Source organism: Oreochromis niloticus, linkage group LG17, assembly GCF_001858045.2.
Source record: "Oreochromis niloticus isolate F11D_XX linkage group LG17, O_niloticus_UMD_NMBU, whole genome shotgun sequence".
NCBI lineage: Eukaryota > Metazoa > Chordata > Actinopteri > Cichliformes > Cichlidae > Oreochromis > Oreochromis niloticus.
The window spans coordinates 37,664,039-37,681,932 of NC_031981.2; the positions used below are offsets into that span (position 1 = coordinate 37,664,039).

Genomic DNA, 17,894 nt, shown 5'->3' on the forward strand with positions numbered 1-17,894 from the left:
GGGCTTTCTCAAACACAGTACGGTACAGGTTGCATTAATTACTACTCCAGGAAACAGAACATAGAACCAGAAATGAGCATAGTAGGTCTGCATTAATGTACTGAGCCACAGAAGGCTTCAGTGTTTTGTACACCCACCGTCCACCCCAGCAGCACCTTCTGCAGGTTCTTATGCTGATCTCGAGTCACGCATTTCATTCATTTTAAAGAGTTGCTTTCAAACATCATCCACCTTGCACTTGTCTTTCTTCTAAAGGAAAGCAGAGAGATGCAGCAAAGAGCCACAGCTTGGATTCAAACTTTTACCAGCTGCTGTCAGCCATTCGGCATATGGTCCGCTCATCCCGGTGAGCTAAACTGATGCACGTCTTGCTCATGAATGTAACTGATGGAAACAAATTTGGAGACGATGCTTGTTTTGTACAGACGTGGAGGATGTAACGGCTAACTGGCTGTTCTGGAAGTTTTTCCGTTTCAAACTGAGATATGGTTCACCTTGTAGAGGTGGTGTGCGTGAAGTGAAGAAGTTCTGCCTATTTTGTGCCGTTTTACTCCACCTCCTCGCGTCTTGTTGACCCGCTCTGTTGATGCAGCATTTTCTCTCCCCTCCTGGAGCCTGACCGGTGTTTGTGAATGACTGGGTGTGGCACTGCTGTGTCTTTGCCCTGCAGTGCAACAACATCCCATTCAGGAGAACTTTATCCCCGCCTACACGGGGAAACACAGAGGCGATTGGCAGCTTTACGTCTTCATCCTGTTCTCCCATTTTGTTTGTGCTCTCCTGTACGTGTGCATGTGTGAACACAGGCCTCATTCCGTCACAAGGTGAATCTCTGCGGGAGTTAAAGCAGAGTTCAGCCTCATTAGTGAGAAACCCGCTCATCGCTCAGGCCACACGTGTGCACCCTCTCTCTCTGTTCCCTCTCTTTCACACACACACTCTTATTAAGGTCTGACCCAGCCGTGTGTTTGTAGTCATGGATCATGCTCTCTAATTGGAGACACAGCACATGTGCTCCTGCTCTCACCTTCTCTTAGCAGCTGTATTTATGTTTACTGTTGTGACCCAGATACTGCTGGAGACAGAAAGCTGTGGCTGGTTAAAGGGACACACATTTGGAACTGGATGTCAGGCATGAGCCCCAACTGAGTGAATTAACATGTAACAAAAGTGTTTTTGTGCTTTTGTTAGTTAAAGCTTGTCTTCCCTCATCATTATTGTTATCCACTCTTCCCTTAACACTGGAATTGTTCCTCCATCTGTGAAAACTGCTTCTGTCATCCCAATTCTCAAAAAGCCTGCTGCAGATCCCAATGATTTTGAATATCAAACCTCCCCTTTATTTTGAAAATCCTTGAGAAAGCTGTTGCCTCCCAGCTTCACTCATACCTCAGTGACCATAATCTCTATGAACAATTTCAGTCTGGTTTCCGCCCAATCACAGAACAGAAACTGCTTTGTTGAGGATCACTAATGACCTTCTGATGGCAGCTGATTCTGGTCCTTTAACCTTCCTCATCCTTCTTGATCTTAGCATTTGCTGTTCATAACACCCTCCAAGGATTAGCATCCATTGGCATTAGTCACACCCCCCTTGCCTGGTTCACCTCATGTGTCTCAGACCGCACTCAGTTTATCCAACTTAAATCACACTCTTCAGGTCTCTATCCTGTTTCTGCTGGTGTGCCCCAGGGTTCAGTATTAGGGCCTCTTTTATTTATTATCTGCATGCTCCCTCTTGGCCGAATATTCTGAAAATATATTATCAATTTTCATTGTTATGCCGATGACGCCCAGCTCTACATTTCCTCCAACCTAATTCATCCCTCCCACCTACCTCCCTCTCAAACTGTCTTATGGAGATCAGATCTTGGTTCTCCTCAAATGTTCTCAAACTTAACAGTAATAAAACAGAAGTTTTACTCGTTGGCACAGCCTCTACCTTTACCAAATCTCACAGCTTCTCCATTAATATTGAAAATTCCCCCATCCTTCCTACCCTGCAGGTAAAGAGTTTAGGTGTCATACTTGACTCTCTCATTTCAGTCTTACATTAATTATATGACCTGGTCTGCATACTTTCACTTACATAACATTAGCCGACTTCGTGCCTTCCTTACTCCCCATGCTGCTGCCATCCTTGTCCATAGTCTTATTACTTCCTGGATCGATTATTGCAACTCCCTCTTATTTGGTCTCCCCAGTAAGTCCCTCCATAAACTTCAACTTCTTCAGAATTCTGCAGCTCGGGTCATAACATGAGCTTAAGAGACCATATCACCCCAATTCTTCACTAGCTTCACTGGTTGCCCATGGAAGCCAGGATAAACTTTAAAATCTTAGTTCTCACCTTTAAGTGCATTCATAACCTTGGCCCTCCTTATCTCTGTGATCTGCTTCATATCTCCACAGTTTCCCGCTCTGTCAGATCTCCATCTTGTTGTTCCTTCTGCTTGTCTTATCACTGTGGTGCACAGAGCTTTCAGTCGCTCTGCTCCCCGGCTCTGGACTCACTTCCTCCAGTCTTAAGAAATATAGATTCCCTTCCCTTATTTAAGTCACAGCTCCAAACCTGCTTGTTTAAACTGGCTTACTCACTTTAATACAGATTTTACTTGTTGTCAAATCGTGTTTATTTGCTTGTATTTGTTGTTTTTTGCATTTTAATCTATTTTAATCTACAGTTTTATTGATATCTTTTACTCTTTGTAAGGTGACCTTGGGTTTTAAAAAGGTGCAAATACAAATGTATTATTATTATTATTCCCTTCTTACCTTCTTTAATATGAGGGAGATTGGACAGATAATGCTGAACCACAATTCACAGCAACACACTATTTGACTGTTTCCATAAACTATCGGCATGACCAACAACGGATGCAGATCATGGAAATGTTCATTAGTGGTGTTTTTTCACTGCATGCCATGACACATAGCTTAAGGTCACTTTATAGGTGAACTGTGAACATTACCCTTTTGTAATAACATGTGCTCTGTGTGAAGTGGTTGCTGTGTGGGGTGAAAAACAAATCCATAAAAGCTATTATGAGTTACAGTGGTCCCTGTAACGTTCTAAAAATATCCCGCGATAGGTGAAATCTGCGAAGTAGCCAGCTTTATATTTTACAATCATTATAGATGTTTTAAGACTGTAAAACCCTTCACTACACACTTTATACACTTTTCTCAGACAGGCATGAACATTTTCACACTTTTCTCACTTGTTTAAACTCTCAAAGTTCAAACCTTCGTAGAAAAATATGCACCTGCAGGCACCTGCAGATTGATTGACAGAGGTCTACAGCCAATCAGGACACAGAACACAATGCGCTGGGGAAAAAAACCATGCAAAATTGCAGGGGGAAAAAAATCTGTGAAAAGTGAACCGCATTATAGCGAGGCACCACTGTAAATTAAAGTCATCAAAGTGAGTTTAGCATAACCACACCATCAGTTTTAGCGTTGCTGTGTTTGCTGCCTTCAGGATGATCAGTAACTGATTTTACTTCAGTCACAGAAAGTCTTCACAAAGTCAGGAGTTACACTACAACCTTCAACTACAAGCACCCAGTCTCTCTCACACACACACACACACACACACACACACACACACACACACACACACACACACACACTTTAGCGGATGCAGCCGGGGAAGGTCCAGGCTCAAGGATATTTCGGCATCCAGACCGGACTTTGTATCAGGGATTGATCCGCTTCTGCTCTACCGCCGGAGCCACAGCAGCTCAAACTATAAGTTTGGAGTTATAGTCTGTGGTGTGTGTTACTGTCATTCACCAGAGCTGACCCATGTCAGCAACATCCACCATCACACCATCGAATAGCCCAGTGTCCTGTAAGAGCTGCAGTTGTGTTGTGAGTTCTCCTTGGCGCCTTTCCTCGGGACATTTTCCATCGAGGTTAGAGGAACGTGATAAGGGAAAGAGAAGGTCATTTTATGCACTTACCTCGTGACTACATTATATTAGATTTAGACTCTCCCACATCAAAAGACAAGTATTTGTGTAGCAAAGACATGGAACTTGCCAGGTCGCTGTTTGCAGAGCGACAACTAGATTACTTTGGAGAGACAGAAGGAACTGTTGGTTGCAGTTGTGTTTTTGAGCAATGCTGTGAATGTAGTTCTGGCTGAATTTCACTATTTACATGAGAAAAGGCAAAAAACATGAGAAACAAACAAAAAACACTTAAGGTGATATATTGGATTTTGTGAATTATAATGTCATATCATGTCATACAGGTTTAGCAAAACTGTCCATTTTATTGACATTTGTCTGTGACACTGAAACCTTTGAACAGTGGTAAGGTGTCGGGTCACAATCAGATGTAGAAGTGTGATTTGTGTCTGTAACAGTTTAGTTCATACCAAGTCAAACTGGTGCCCTGACCTTGACCTCTGACCTGCATGTAGTGAAAGTGTAGTGATGTGAGTGGAGATGTGCCTGCTAGCCGACAGAGAGGTTATGTGGCCCATATCCGCTTTCCCACAATTCCCTATGTGTACAGAAAGGATTGGGGTGGTTGGGAGGGGGCTCTTTGCCTCTGGCATTGCCATGGAGACGGCGACTCTTTTTATAAAGTCCCTCGACTGCTTTCATTCTCCTGCTGTTTACCATTCAGTTCATATGTTGGAGACTAACGGAGCACAAGAAGAACTGGGAGTTATTTGACTACTACAGAGCTGAAGGGGGTTTGTGTGTGGTCCCGCTGTGTGTAGCTCAACAGGCTGAGCACGCCGCCAACGCTGCCGCGATTATCGGTTCAGTTCCCCGTGCGGTCCCATACAGTATGTGAGGGGGAAACCATTTCTCCGGTTATTCCCTAGCATTGCTGGGATTCTGTCCAGCTGCTTGGATAGAGAACACAAGTATATAACACACTATAAATCACAGTCATACTGTGCATCCTGGAGGAAATGCTGACAGCGAGACTGAAAGGGAGGGAGGGAGGGAAAGTGAGCTTTTCACGTGGGTGTGCTTCTTACTCACATTTGTCTCGCTCTTTTCAGGGAGATACACCCATTTTTGTAGGACAAGAGAGACACACACACACACAGAAGGAGAGAGTAGCGGGAACTGTAAATCCGTCACTATCAGGACACAGCGAGAGCCAGGAATTACACTTGAAGCTGCTGCTCAGTTAGAGGATGGCGTCACATGGGGCCAGCACACAAAGTGTGGGTGTTTTGGGGATTTAAAGGAGGCGGTTGCTGTGACCGCACTCTGAAGAAAAAGGAGGCTTGTAACTAAAAACTAAAGGGTCACCTGCTGTACACACAGAAGAGATGGTGAGTGAACCTGGACTACAGCAGCTCTCAACTCCCACATTTTTTGTGTTGACTTGATGCTGATTTGATGTCATTAATGCTCGGCTTGTTCACAGGAGTGCCTGTGGAGGTGGGTGTGTGTGAGCGCGCTCCATGCCCCATGCACTCACCTCGCCTGGGTTTGTTTACCTGCCTGCGTGTCTTCCTCCATGAACTCACGTCAGTGGAAAGTAACAGGATCCACTGCTATGACCCAGCCCAGCCATAAACAATTAACCCGCCACGTCTGTGTAATGCTCTGCTGTCATCAGAGAAATGCCAGGTAGGCAGCACAGGGAGAGAGGCTGTCGGGCAGGGTTGTGTCAGTGTGTGTGTCAGTGTGTGTGTCAGCGTGTGTGTCAGTGTGTGTGTCAGGTAGAGCAGAGAAGTGAAAGTCTGCGAGTCTTGATGAGATACTAAACACAGGTAGGGAGTCAGACGTGTCCTGGTGTGTTCTTTTCCTCCTGGGACGAGTCCATGCTAACACATGCTTTTGGAGAGTTATACTAAGAAACTGACATCTTGTTGTACGTGAATCTAACCGTCTTTCTTGTAAATTTGTGACATCACAACCATAAATCTTGAATTCTGACTTTCTTGTAATATAATCCTGTGTACAAACCCTAAAGACACAACAACTGAGGTGTAATTTCCGAGCAGTAACTTCAATTCTTGGGTGTCAAATGACTGAAACTTGGATGGAACCAGTGCTATTGTCCCTTCATGTCATTCAATTAATGAGGGAATTTCCACTTGTCAGCTGAGTGACCTCACAGCTCTCTGATGTTTTATCTGCCCAGCCTTAACTCCTCTCACTTTACCTGCTTAGCCTGTCTGAAAAAAGTGACAAATCGCCGCTTGTTTTCACCAACCACAGCAAAATCTGACGCCTGACCATTAATTTGGTTCAAAGGAGTGCCCTAAGACAGGAGCCAGAGGTGCGACACGAGGCGGCCTTTCATCATTTCCTGCTGGGCGGGGACCGGCAGCGGCTGGGCTGAGCGCTTTGTTTGACTTGGAAGTATCAGCTGAGAGGCTGTGTCACAGAGGGGCGTGTCTCTGTGCTGGGCGAGCGTCTGATAGTCTGTAGCTGTGATCTCATCCTGCTGTACCCATGTGTGTACATGTGTGGTCCTGGTGGTGCTTGGGGTCAAAACGCTTTTCAAGTGGTTGATGAGGAGCATCGACGGGGAACCGTTTCGCTGGTTCTTGTGCGGCTCCTTGCTCATGTCCTGTTTTTCTTGTCCACAGGCCAGTCCAGCCTGACTAATGGCCACGGGCCGTCCCTTAAATCAGACGGAAATATGTGTCACAGTTGGAGAGGTGTGGCAACACATTTATTAGCCAACTCTGGCCAAAAGCAGATGAATAACTTGTGATCTGCAGTGTTTGTTACTCTTCTTCATCTCTGCAATGACATTTTGACGTGACAGGTGTATTAACTCTGTTTTTTCTACCCAGGCAGAAGCGGAAGAAGAAAAGCAGAGAGGCTGTGATGTAACTACAGCACTGGACTCAGTAAGTTATATAATGTTTCAGATACAGAACACTGTATATTTGTTGCATAAGAGAGAACGCTGAGCTCTCTCTCAGGTTGACGGTAAATATATAAAAATGATGTACGCGAACTGTCCTTGGTCTCAAACAGCAGAGCTGTCGTACGATACTTTAGTGCTGTTAATGATTCTACTTATTCCTCGTTTATCTTCTTTGTTTATTTATTGATCGCAGTCATATTCCTCTTTACTGTGAGTCTTGTTTGCCAAAGTGTTTACAATCATAGAAACCTTTGAATCATTAAATTAGTTTCAGCTACACTTTAAAGTTCTAACTAGGCTTTTCTTAGGCATCTCTTACCAAGCAGCACACTCCCCTCCCCTCACAGTCCAGAGCCTTTGTATTACTGGAGGGTTCTTCCTGTTAAAAGGGAGTTTTTCTTTCCCACTGTTGCCAAATGCTTGCTCGTAGGAGGTCTTCTAATTATTTGGGGGTTTTCTTTGTATTATTGTAGAGTTTTTACAATGAAGCAGCTTGAGTTGAGTCATTGGCACTATATTTAAAAAAAGAAGGAAAAAATCAAATGAAGAAAGAAAGAGCGCTACAGAGACACAGGGAGAACATGCAAACTCCACACAAACACAACACCAATATTTTATTAACAGAAATTAGAAGTGCAGCACGGTGGTGTGCGGATGGTTGTCTGTGTGTCAGCCCTGCGACAGACTGGCGAGCTGTCCACGCTGCCTCTCGCCCTAACACAGCTGGGATAGGCTCCAGGCTCATGGTTCCTTCTTCGCTAGAATACAACTCCTTCTTCTTTTATTTACACACCCTTTGTGTCTTAAATTAGCCACAGCCTGATGCTTCCTCAAATACACTTTTGCAAGAAAGTGAAATCAAGCTACAGCCTATTGCATGTGTAATTTCTCTGAGTCAGCATGACAGATGTACAGTTTGTTGCTGGCAGAACGCCTACAAAGATTTCTCAATATAACTCTGTCTCCTGGTGTCTTTCTCCGTGCTTTGTTCTGGTTTCATTATTAGGGCTAAGCATGTCAGTCATCCAGTAATTTCACACTTTCAGTATTATTCAGCCATTTATAAGAATAATTACACATGAGTTTGCATGTGTTTGCCAGCAAGCTGTCTAAGTGAAGTACATGGACTGAGAGCTTTGCTGTTTCTGTGTACTGCGACCGTCAAAAAGCCTTCAGAAACATTCAGGCTCTTCAGTCGTCAGGCACATGTATGGAGATGAGAATGAAGTCATTCTGTCAACTTCTAATGTTAATGCTTAATTTTTGCCTACATGTACCACTGACTGTATAAACGCGGGTTAAAAAGGGAAGCATTATGTTTATTGGTATGCTTTAGCATGCATTGTTCAGGCCTACACTTAAATGTTAACAGCTCGTTTTGACATTTTCTACAACATAAAAACACAATTGAACCAATCAATATAGAAAAAACGGGCGACCGTGGCTCAGGGGGTTGGGAAGGGCACCTGTAACCGGAAGGTCGCCGGTTCGATCCCTGGCCTCTCTGTCCTGGTCGTTGTGTCCTTGGGCAAGACACTTTACCCTACCGCCTACTGGTGTTGGCCAGAGGGGCCGATGGCGCGATATGGCAGCCTCGCCTCTGTCAGTCTGCCCCAGGGCAGCTGTGGCTACAACCGTAGCTGCCTCCACCAGTGTGTGAATGAATAATGTCATTGTAAAGCGCTTTGGGTGCCTTGAAAAGCGCTATATAAATCCAATGCATTATTATTATTAAAAAACTAAAACAGTGTTTTTCTAGATTTCTTGTTTGCACTGACTGTGATGTAACTAAATAGTAACAGGTTTTTAAAGGATAGTTATGGTGACCCTTAACCAGCTTCATCTATGATGAGTAATAATATGATAATGTAAATGGTAATGCAAAGCATACCACTGCTTCCTACTGTGGGGGAAATCTGACTGTGATGGAGCTGAGGTGGCGTTAAAGCAGGGGTGCCCAATCCCAGTCCTCAAGAGCTACTGTCCTGCAGCTTTTAGATGCATCCCTACTCCAACACAGCCGAATCAAATGGTTTGATGACCTCTTCTGTATGCCACCAAGTTTGGCAAAGGCCTGATAACAAGCCATTCATTTGATTCAGGTGTGTCTGACCAAGGATGCATCTAAAAGCTGTAGGACGGTAGCTCTTGAGGACTGGGATTGGGTACCCCTGCGTTAAAGCAACCAGAGTAATGGAGACACGGTGCTACGATTCCATCTGCTGCCAGCGCACACTTTGTTCCCCCTCACATGGTCCAGGCACCACAGTCCTGACTGTGTTGGACTGTCACAGATACTTGCTTTATAATGCTCCTTTTCTGTTTAAAAAGTGGCTGCTAATTAGCTAGCTAGCTACATATGAGCTAATATTTGTAGTGCTCATTTCTGAGTAATCTTGGCTTCATGACAGGAGTGTCATTGGTTTGCAGTACTTTGGCAGTCAGCATTTCTATATCACGTGGGTCTGAAACATTTAACTGCAATATTTCTATGCTAGACTTTCACCAATCAAATAGTTAGTGATGTACATTTGCTTCTGTCCAACATCAGCGTGCTGTGGTGGGGAAGGAGAAGATGTGCTGTCTTGTCGGATGATGGGTTGAAAAGACTTTGTATTGCCAAGTTGGTCCAGGTGAGACCTTCTTATATCCTTCTGTCATATATCTTTGGCTACTACCTGTAACTGCACAGGACGCTTTGTGTCAGGGTTAAATCAAGGCCAGATGTTGCCACTGATAGTGATTGCCCATTGGCCAGATCACACCAGACTAATCTAAAAGGCACCAGAATTTAAAATAGCTTCTCAAGTGAAACTCTCAGTGGGCCTTCATTTCCAAGTCAAATCTGAGAGTCCTGAAAGTAAGAGCACTCGACACTGAAGATGGTGAACACAGTCATGCATATTGTCTATTCACATCCATGCACACAGCACCACTTGTGTTCTTAAAACATCTTTCATACGCATGACTGTGTATGTGCTCATCATCAGCGTTTTGCACTAAATAATGGGTTTCTACATGCCCGCAGTTGTTGGTTGATGGATCACTTATTTGGATTGCAGTTGGTGATCACTGAGCCGTACATCTGTTTTTAACCCCTACAGTAGCCTGAACAGTTGTCAGTTCATTGTTTCAGTCCTAATCATGTAGGATTAGTAACTGCAAAATATTCCATATGATTTGAAAGTCTTTGAAGCACAGCGTGTTGTGCAGCGGTTTGTTGGTGTTATCTATTAATGAATATGTGCCGAACGCTGCCCACGCCTCATGATCGGGCCTTTGGAGCAGAACTTTGCTCTGGCCTGATTCTCACATGATGAATTCTGACATAAAAGACATCCAGTCCTTATTGATGTGAGTCCAGCGGTTATTAAAGTGCAGGCGTAGTTGGCAGTGCTGCTCATGGGAGTGGTTTGCTGTTTCTGAGAAACATTTCTATGTCTTCATCTGCTGAATGTTCCACCACACAAACAAAACTGCAAAACGTTGTTTGTGTGCTGTTTGCTGTGGAAGTGGTGGTGCATCTGAAAGCACACCTGGAAACCTGGTCTATGAGCTGAAAGAGTCTAAAACTGCAAAAATAGTTCAGTCAGAACAGAATATATGTCACTGGGAGCGTGACGTTTGACAGAAGTGATCTTAAGGACTGTGAAAAGGTTTCAAGTTCTAAATCAGAGCCTGAGAGATCTGTTTAAAACTGATACCATTATTTGGTGATTTAAGTCTAATCTATCGGCCGATTTTTGATTTATTTTTTCGACTGGTTGATCTGAAACATGCAAGTGCAACAAACATACAAAGAAATAGGAACTCAGAAAGGGGCAAACACATTTTCACACCACTGTAACACTGGTGCTTTCACAGGGACAGCACACAGCTTAGGATGTGTTTACTGAGCGTGCTGGCTAAAGGGAAGTTCTGGTTTTAGACAATGTTGGTTTGGTTTTTTTAGCCCTCAGTATTGTCCTCGCCCTACAGGCGGGAAGGCTTCGTGGACATGCAGGCTTTGAATGTGATAAAGTTTGAAATCAATAACATCGCTGTATCAACAAAAAACCTCAGATGAGTTTGAGGTCAAGCTTTCTAAAACTCTTGTGACTATGATAACTCGAGAACAAGGCCAGACTGTTACCACAGGTGGGAGGGTCTGGGGAATGGGCGGGCCAGTCCATAGCATCATTGCCTTCATCTCGCAGGAACTGCGGCAAGACGAAGGGAGTTCCTGCAGGAACTCCTGACACACTCCAGCCACATGAGGTCTGGCATTGTCTTGCATTAGGAGGAACCCAGGGCCAACCGCACCAGCATATGGTCTCACAGGGGGTCTGAGGATCTCATCTCAGTACCTAATGGCGGGCACAGAAATGCCACCCCACACCATTAGTGACCCACTGCCAAACCGGTCATGCACCAACATCTTGGTGTTCTCTGGCAAATGCCAAACGTCCTGCACAATGTTGGGCTGTAAGCACAACCCCCACCTGTGGACGTAGGGCCCTCAGGCCACCCTCATGGGGTCTGTTTCTGAGCGTTTCAGCAGACACATGCACATTTGTGGCCTGCTGGAGGTCATTTTGGAGAGCTCTGGCTCCTCCTGTTCCTCCTTGCACATAGGCGGAGGTAGCGGTCCTGCTGCTGGGTTGTTGCCCTCCTACAGCCTCCTCCACGTCTCCTGATGTACTGGACTGTCTCCTGGTAGCGCCTCCATGCTCTGGACACTACACTGACAGACACAGCAAACCTTCTTGCCACAGCTCACATTGATGTGCCATCCTGGATGAGCTGTACTACCTGAGCCCCTTGTGTGGGTTGCAGACTCCGTCTAATGCTACCACTAGAGTGAAATCACCGCCAGCACTCAAACATCAGCCAGAAAGCATAGATACTGAGAAGCTGTCTGCAGAACCACTCCTTTATTAGGGATGTCTTGCTAATTGCCGATCATTTCCACCTGCTGTCTGTTCCATTTACACAACATTTTGTGACATTGATTTGCAATCAGTGTTGCTTTCTAAGTGAACAGTTTGACTTACATTGTTTTGTTTAAGCGTTCCCTTTATTTTTGTGAGCAGTGTAGTTTGTCAGCTGACTCCTTTGACCGGCTGCTGTTTCCTCCCATGCAATCACATCTCAGCCCCGCCTGCGTTTGGTTTAGACAACCTCGACAAACCTGTGTTTGCTTTTACAACCTCTCTGATCATCTAAATATTAATGACTTTTTAATCCTATGTGACTTTGCACAATGTCCTCGTAGCTCCTCTCTCCAGCTACACATAATGTTGTCTTAACCAAAATCAACATCCGCAATCGAATCAAGTTGTAGGTGTGAGGTCGATGCACACGTGGTGCTTTAAGTCCAAACATGTAGTGAATGGTTTTAGAGTATGTAGGAGACGGAGCTTTGCTTCCTTGTTTGTTTGTTTAAGGCAGCCAAATTCCGACAGCTCTCATTTTGTCAGTAGATAATCAAAGGAAACCGCAGGAAGTGACTCGATGAAAAGTCAAGTGATGGCATCTAAAAGCCAACAGAACCTCAGTTCATGAAAATCTTTAAATGAATAAAGAAACCTACACAAGTCTCAACAGGGCAGTTTGGACAGATACTTCTATCTCCCCCTCATCTTAGCTGGTCTCAAACCAAAAGAAGGAAGCATGTAGGTGTGGACCCATCCATCATGCTTTTCTAAGGTTCAGTGACAGCTTATTAAAAACTTTCCATAACCTGTTTGCAAGCCGAGTTGGAAATCCAGGCGAGGACTAAATACATCAGGCCTGTCTCTAAACCATCTTTGAGTCCTCGGTGGATACAAATAATACATTCACAGATCCCAGTCTGTATAAAGAGAGATATCGAGCGCTGAACTTCTGCCAACTCTTTTTGAAAAAGGACTCTTCATTTGCACACAGACTGTTTACACTCTTGCCAGCAGACCTTGGCGTGAATCTTTCACTAGCTGTCAGTTCACCTACAGTTTCTAACATAACACCCACAAACAGATATGAGGAGGTGCACCTGAAAGCACAAGATATTTAGTTTCAGATGAGGAGCTTTTGGAAAAGGTCATGGTGGCGATGTGTCAGCAGGCAGGAGATTCCAGGAATGTAACAGCTCTTACTGTAAAAGTGACGCTCGTTTTTAGGAAGCTACCCTGGACCACAGCCAATGAACTTTGAAGTGCTGGTTAGAGCTTTTGCTGACTAATTCAGTGTGTGAGCGTCTGCAGCCGGAGAACATTCATCACACAGCTGCTGCGTGTCTGCCGGGCAGCGAGGCCCGAGTGTTCGAGCTGCGTCATGAGGCGCTCTTGGCACCACATTGCCATTGTGTGTGTGTGTGTGTGCGTGTGTGTGTGTGTGCGTGCGTGTGTGTGTGTGTGTGCGTGTGTGTGTGTGTGTGTGTGTGTGTGTGTGTGTGCGTGCGTGTGTGTGTGTGCGGGTTTATGTGCGTGTGTGTGTGCGTGTGTGTGTGTGTGTGTGTGTGTGTGCGGGTTTATGTGCGTGTGTGTGTGTGTGTGTGTGTGTGTGCGTGTGCGTGTGTGCGTGTGTGTGTGTGTGTGTGCGTGTGTGTGTGTGTGTGCGTGTGTGTGTGTGTGTGTGTGTGCGTGTGTGTGTACACGGGGTCTTACTATCTTGGTGGGGACCAACAGCCCTCGTGGGGACGAAGGCGTTTTTCAGACTCAGAATGTGGTTTTAGTGTCAGAGCTGGGCTGTGGTTAGGAAAGCATTATGTCAGTGAGATGTCCCCACTAGGATAGCAACACCCGGCGTGTGTGTGTGTGAATCGGGATGAGTCGTGCTGTTTTCGGCAGTCAGCCCCACCAGCCCCTCCCCCTCCTGTCCGCTCTCTGAGGACTGAAAGCCGTTCTTTTAAACACAGACATCAGATTATTTTCCCGATTCGATACCACATCAGCCTGTTCTGGCTTCTGTACATCCATCTGATATGAGGCTCTGACATCACTTCCTCCATGCTTGCTTTCTTCCTGGAAGCACCCCCCGCCCCCCCGCCCCCCAAAAAGGCCTGTTTTCCAGTGAAGTTCACGTCTATGAGCTTGCTGCTATTTTTACCCCACTTTAAACTGGCCTGTTAGGATTGTTTATCTGTGTCCTGGGAGGAAGGCCTCCATGCCAGGACAGCCCAGCTGGCCGCGATGGTGCTGGGAGTGGTCTGAAGCAGTGATCCCTTCCCAGAACTACATCCAACCAAAGCCAGCTGTTAGAAATTCTCTAGAAGGAGAAGTTATTGTTTTGTCTCGTCTCCCTTCCAGGATGGAAAATGTGTTGAGTTCAGGAACTCAGAGGTTTCTCTTATGATGTGGGCTTTAACAGAATCTGCTGAGGGTAACATCCATGGGAGTTTGGACTCTTTAAATTTGCACCAATATCATCATATTGGATGATTTTTTTCTCTCAGATACATGAAACAAACTGATTTTCCTCACATGTGTTATCTACTCATTGATGCTGTGGGTGACCCTGCTCCAATCAGCTGGTTGCTCCAAACTGGAAGCTGCACAGTTTTCCATAGAAGCTCTGACTGGTGCAGCATTAAGACGAGCAGTTATGACACCTTTGAGTTTGTCTCCACTGTAGCTAAAGACAACATCTCTGGCAGCCAACATCACGATGGAATGCATTCAAGCTAACTTCAGCGGACTCTGGGGGTTGGGCTAATATTTACAGCACCGTCTTTATTTCATTTCATTTGTAGTTCATACCTGCCGATCAGCTGACACTCACAGGAAAAAAACAGGTCAAGTCTCCTCTTGGAAAAAAATCTGTTTACTGTCTTAGAAACTCAGCCGTCACATGTTTGTCCTCTGGATTTACAACCATGGATTGAAATTGAAAAGTCATAAAGTCACAGGATGGAGTCACCTGAGGCTCCAGTAAAACAGACTAGTCTGTGTGTGATACTGTGAGCCACACTACGCTCCTCCGCTGAGATTGATGCTCTCCGTTGACTCCATCACCATCACCTCCATCAGAGTAACTCTTCTCACTGGGGCTCATGCCTCCCTCTGGGCTTTTACTCTGCACGACCCCCACCTGAACCGCACCGCTGACGCACATTAATACACACGGTAACCCGGGGCCATACGCTCCATACAGCATGAACCGCTTTATGGTAATGTCATTGCTGAGAGAAATGGCTGTGCTCTGACTCGCAGCCTGACATTTATCCATTAATTCAGATGTTGTTTAACAGCAGTAAGGGCCCCGTACCCATCGGTGAGTGTGCCAAAGATAAATTTCACCCAGATAAGCCGTTACATTTCCTGGAGGCCTTCAGGTTATTTCTCACAGTCTTGGAGGTATGATAAGTTTTGCATTTGTCATATTGTGGTATAGTTTGCATTGAAGATGCCTGACATGATACTGACCTTAGACTAAAAATCTACTTTTTTTCTATTGTTTCTTTGTGGAAGAGGCTTTTCTGATGATGATAAATTTGAACTATTGTTGCAAACAGTGGTTCATATTTGGTTTGAATGCAATTAGTAACCATCTACGGTGTACTATGGATGTTGTCAGTAACTGGCTTTGGAGGCCTCCGTCGTTCCTGAGGTTAAGCCCTAGCTAACGTGCTAGCTAACGTGCTAGCTAACGTGCTAAAACCACATGAGACCTGTACATTGTGGTTTTTTCTCCCCCTGCTAAATGTTTCACTCTCAACTTACAGGAAACAAAAGAAAAAACTCATAATGGCAGCATGTTAGTCCTCTTCAGGGAATCGCTCCTGGATAGTATTATTGGGCTAATCAATAATGGCAGTTAAACAGTGACTGTGCAGTGATTCATCGGCTGTAAATGCATACACTGAATCTGCTGGGCTCCTTTGCCTGTTCGTGTCAGTGTCAGAGCACGCTAATTTTCCTGGAATGGCTACATCTGAACAGTAAGATGGCTCACCGGGGGGAGGTTTGTTGACGGGAAGGGAAGATCAGTGTCGGGTTGGCGGTTCTGAGGTCCTGGATCTGTCTGACAGGCTGCCTGCTAGAGGAGTAGGCCGCTGGGAGAGTTTCAAGCAGACACAAAAGCAGAGGGTGATTAATGGTTTTCAATACCACATGGCGAACTATGTAGTCATTCTCTTGCAGGAATAATTGAGGGGTTTCATTCAATAGAACTACACTGCATACCTCCTTCAGGAAATAAATCTCAAGTGATATTCATTGCAGACGTGGATGATAGCTACGCTAAGCATGAGTGTGTAAACTTAGAGCCTTACAGTTTATGAGAATGGTTTACATTTTCTCCATTTCACTCACTAGAAACCAGTATTCAAATCTTGATATGCAATTACATTTCCCGGTGTCTCTGTATTTCCCCCCAAAAAACTAATTGTCAGCTATCAAATCCAGGAAGAAGCAAAGAGTGAAAACCAGGTAATCCAAACGTCAGAAAGCATTACACAGCTAGGTGGCGCACAGCTACACAGACCACTGAGTGAGGAGAAGGGAAGGCTGAGATATCGATGAAGCAGGTAATGAGAGAGGAGGAAAGGGCTGGGGGACTGCAGACAGCTGAAAACAATCAAAAAAATCAGGCAGGTGGACGTTCCAGTTCGGCACAAAGACTGTATCAGTTACACTTAACGGGTTGGCCAACGGTTCAGTTTTTGTTGCTTTGCCTCTGTGCACCACCACGGTGGATTGAACGGTTTCACAAATAATTTAATGCAGTCCTTTTTCCACATAGTTCCCCACTTTCAGAGGCTCAAAATTAATGAGGCAGCCAGCTGCCATATCGTGACACAGTGGTTGTTTGATTTAAAGGCTGCTGTGATGGACCTAACTGTAAACGTGATAAACACTGATGATAGATACGGACATCATGAGAAGAGTGGAAGGTTGGCCCTCGGTGTAGATGCAAAGAAGATTAAGCACTTAACTGCATGGACTAAAGTGCTGTTTGAATATAAATTGGAGGTGAATGTGGCTCGTGGTGTAGAGCAGCGGTCCCTGACCTTTTTTGCACCACAGACCAGTTTATGTCCGACAGACCGGCCTTTAAGGTGTCGCGGATAAATACAACAAAAATAAAACCAGTACCGGTACCAAAAAAAAGATTTATTCATAACACACGAGAAAAGACGCAGGGAAACCGAGTTAACAATAAAAACCCTGAAAGCCATGAATTTCACACCCGAGCCTCAACTCTCGTGGCCCGGTACCAAACGACTCACGGACCGGCCCCGGTCCATGGCCCAGGGGTTGGGGAGCGCTGGTGTGGGGCACTGGCAGCACGGCTGCTAGATTGTATTTCCTAACATCTATTAATAGTTTATAGACACTGTTTGGTTTTCATTGGAATTTCCAAATCTGTGTTAATGTTATTGGATTCTTAATTGAGATGAAATGTGAGTAATTAACATATCGTTAGCTTCATAGCATAAGTGCCTAAGTGCCTAACACAAAAACATGACTTAGGCAATTATGCTATGAAGCTAACGATATTTCATCATTTGGAGATATTATAACTTTGTCCCCAAACTGCTCAACGTCAGCGCTCCCTCTGATATCCGTATTTCGGATCCTGTCCATCCGGGTCACTCCCAGTGAAGTGGGTCGATGGTTCCATCCCTGTCTCCTGTACATCCATCTATCCAAGTATCCTTGGGCACATTTTTCCCGATGTATGTGTGAGAGTGTTAAGTTAAAAGTGCTTAGGCATGTGTGTGAACGGGTGAATGAGGCGTGTTGTAAGAAAAGTGCTTCGAGTGCTTACCTTGTGTAGAAAAGTGCTCCATAAGTACCAGTTCACTGGCTGTTTCCAGTCCACAAAGACACACAGCAACTGTGATGTTCTCTGTACTCGTCCGTCAACACAAACATCACATCTGTGGAGGTCTTTCAGGCATGAAGCCATACGGCTGCTCACTGATCGCCACCTCTCTTCTTAACCTAGCTTCAAGTCTTTCCCGTAGCTTCACGGTGTGGCTCATGAACCTCTGTGGTTGCCACACTTCTGCACTTCACCCTTGTTCTTGAAAACAGGTACCATTAAACCTTTTCTCCATCCCTCAT

The 17,894-nt window shown here is 45.1% G+C and overlaps 1 long non-coding RNA gene across 11 annotated transcripts in view; it reads left to right on the forward strand.

The window, feature by feature from the left end:
• The window catches only part of LOC102075996 (uncharacterized), a 61,419-nt gene that overhangs the window by 36,592 nt on the left and 6,933 nt on the right, over nt 1-17,894 (forward strand). For 8 of the 11 annotated variants that reach the window (XR_269952.4, XR_002056944.2, XR_003214558.1 and 5 more), the window contains one exon: nt 6,788-6,844. This is a non-coding gene — a long non-coding RNA (uncharacterized LOC102075996). The remainder of the gene's footprint in view (nt 1-6,787; nt 6,845-17,894) is intronic. The other 3 variants (XR_003214556.1, XR_003214560.1, XR_003214555.1) reach the window with 1 other exon arrangement.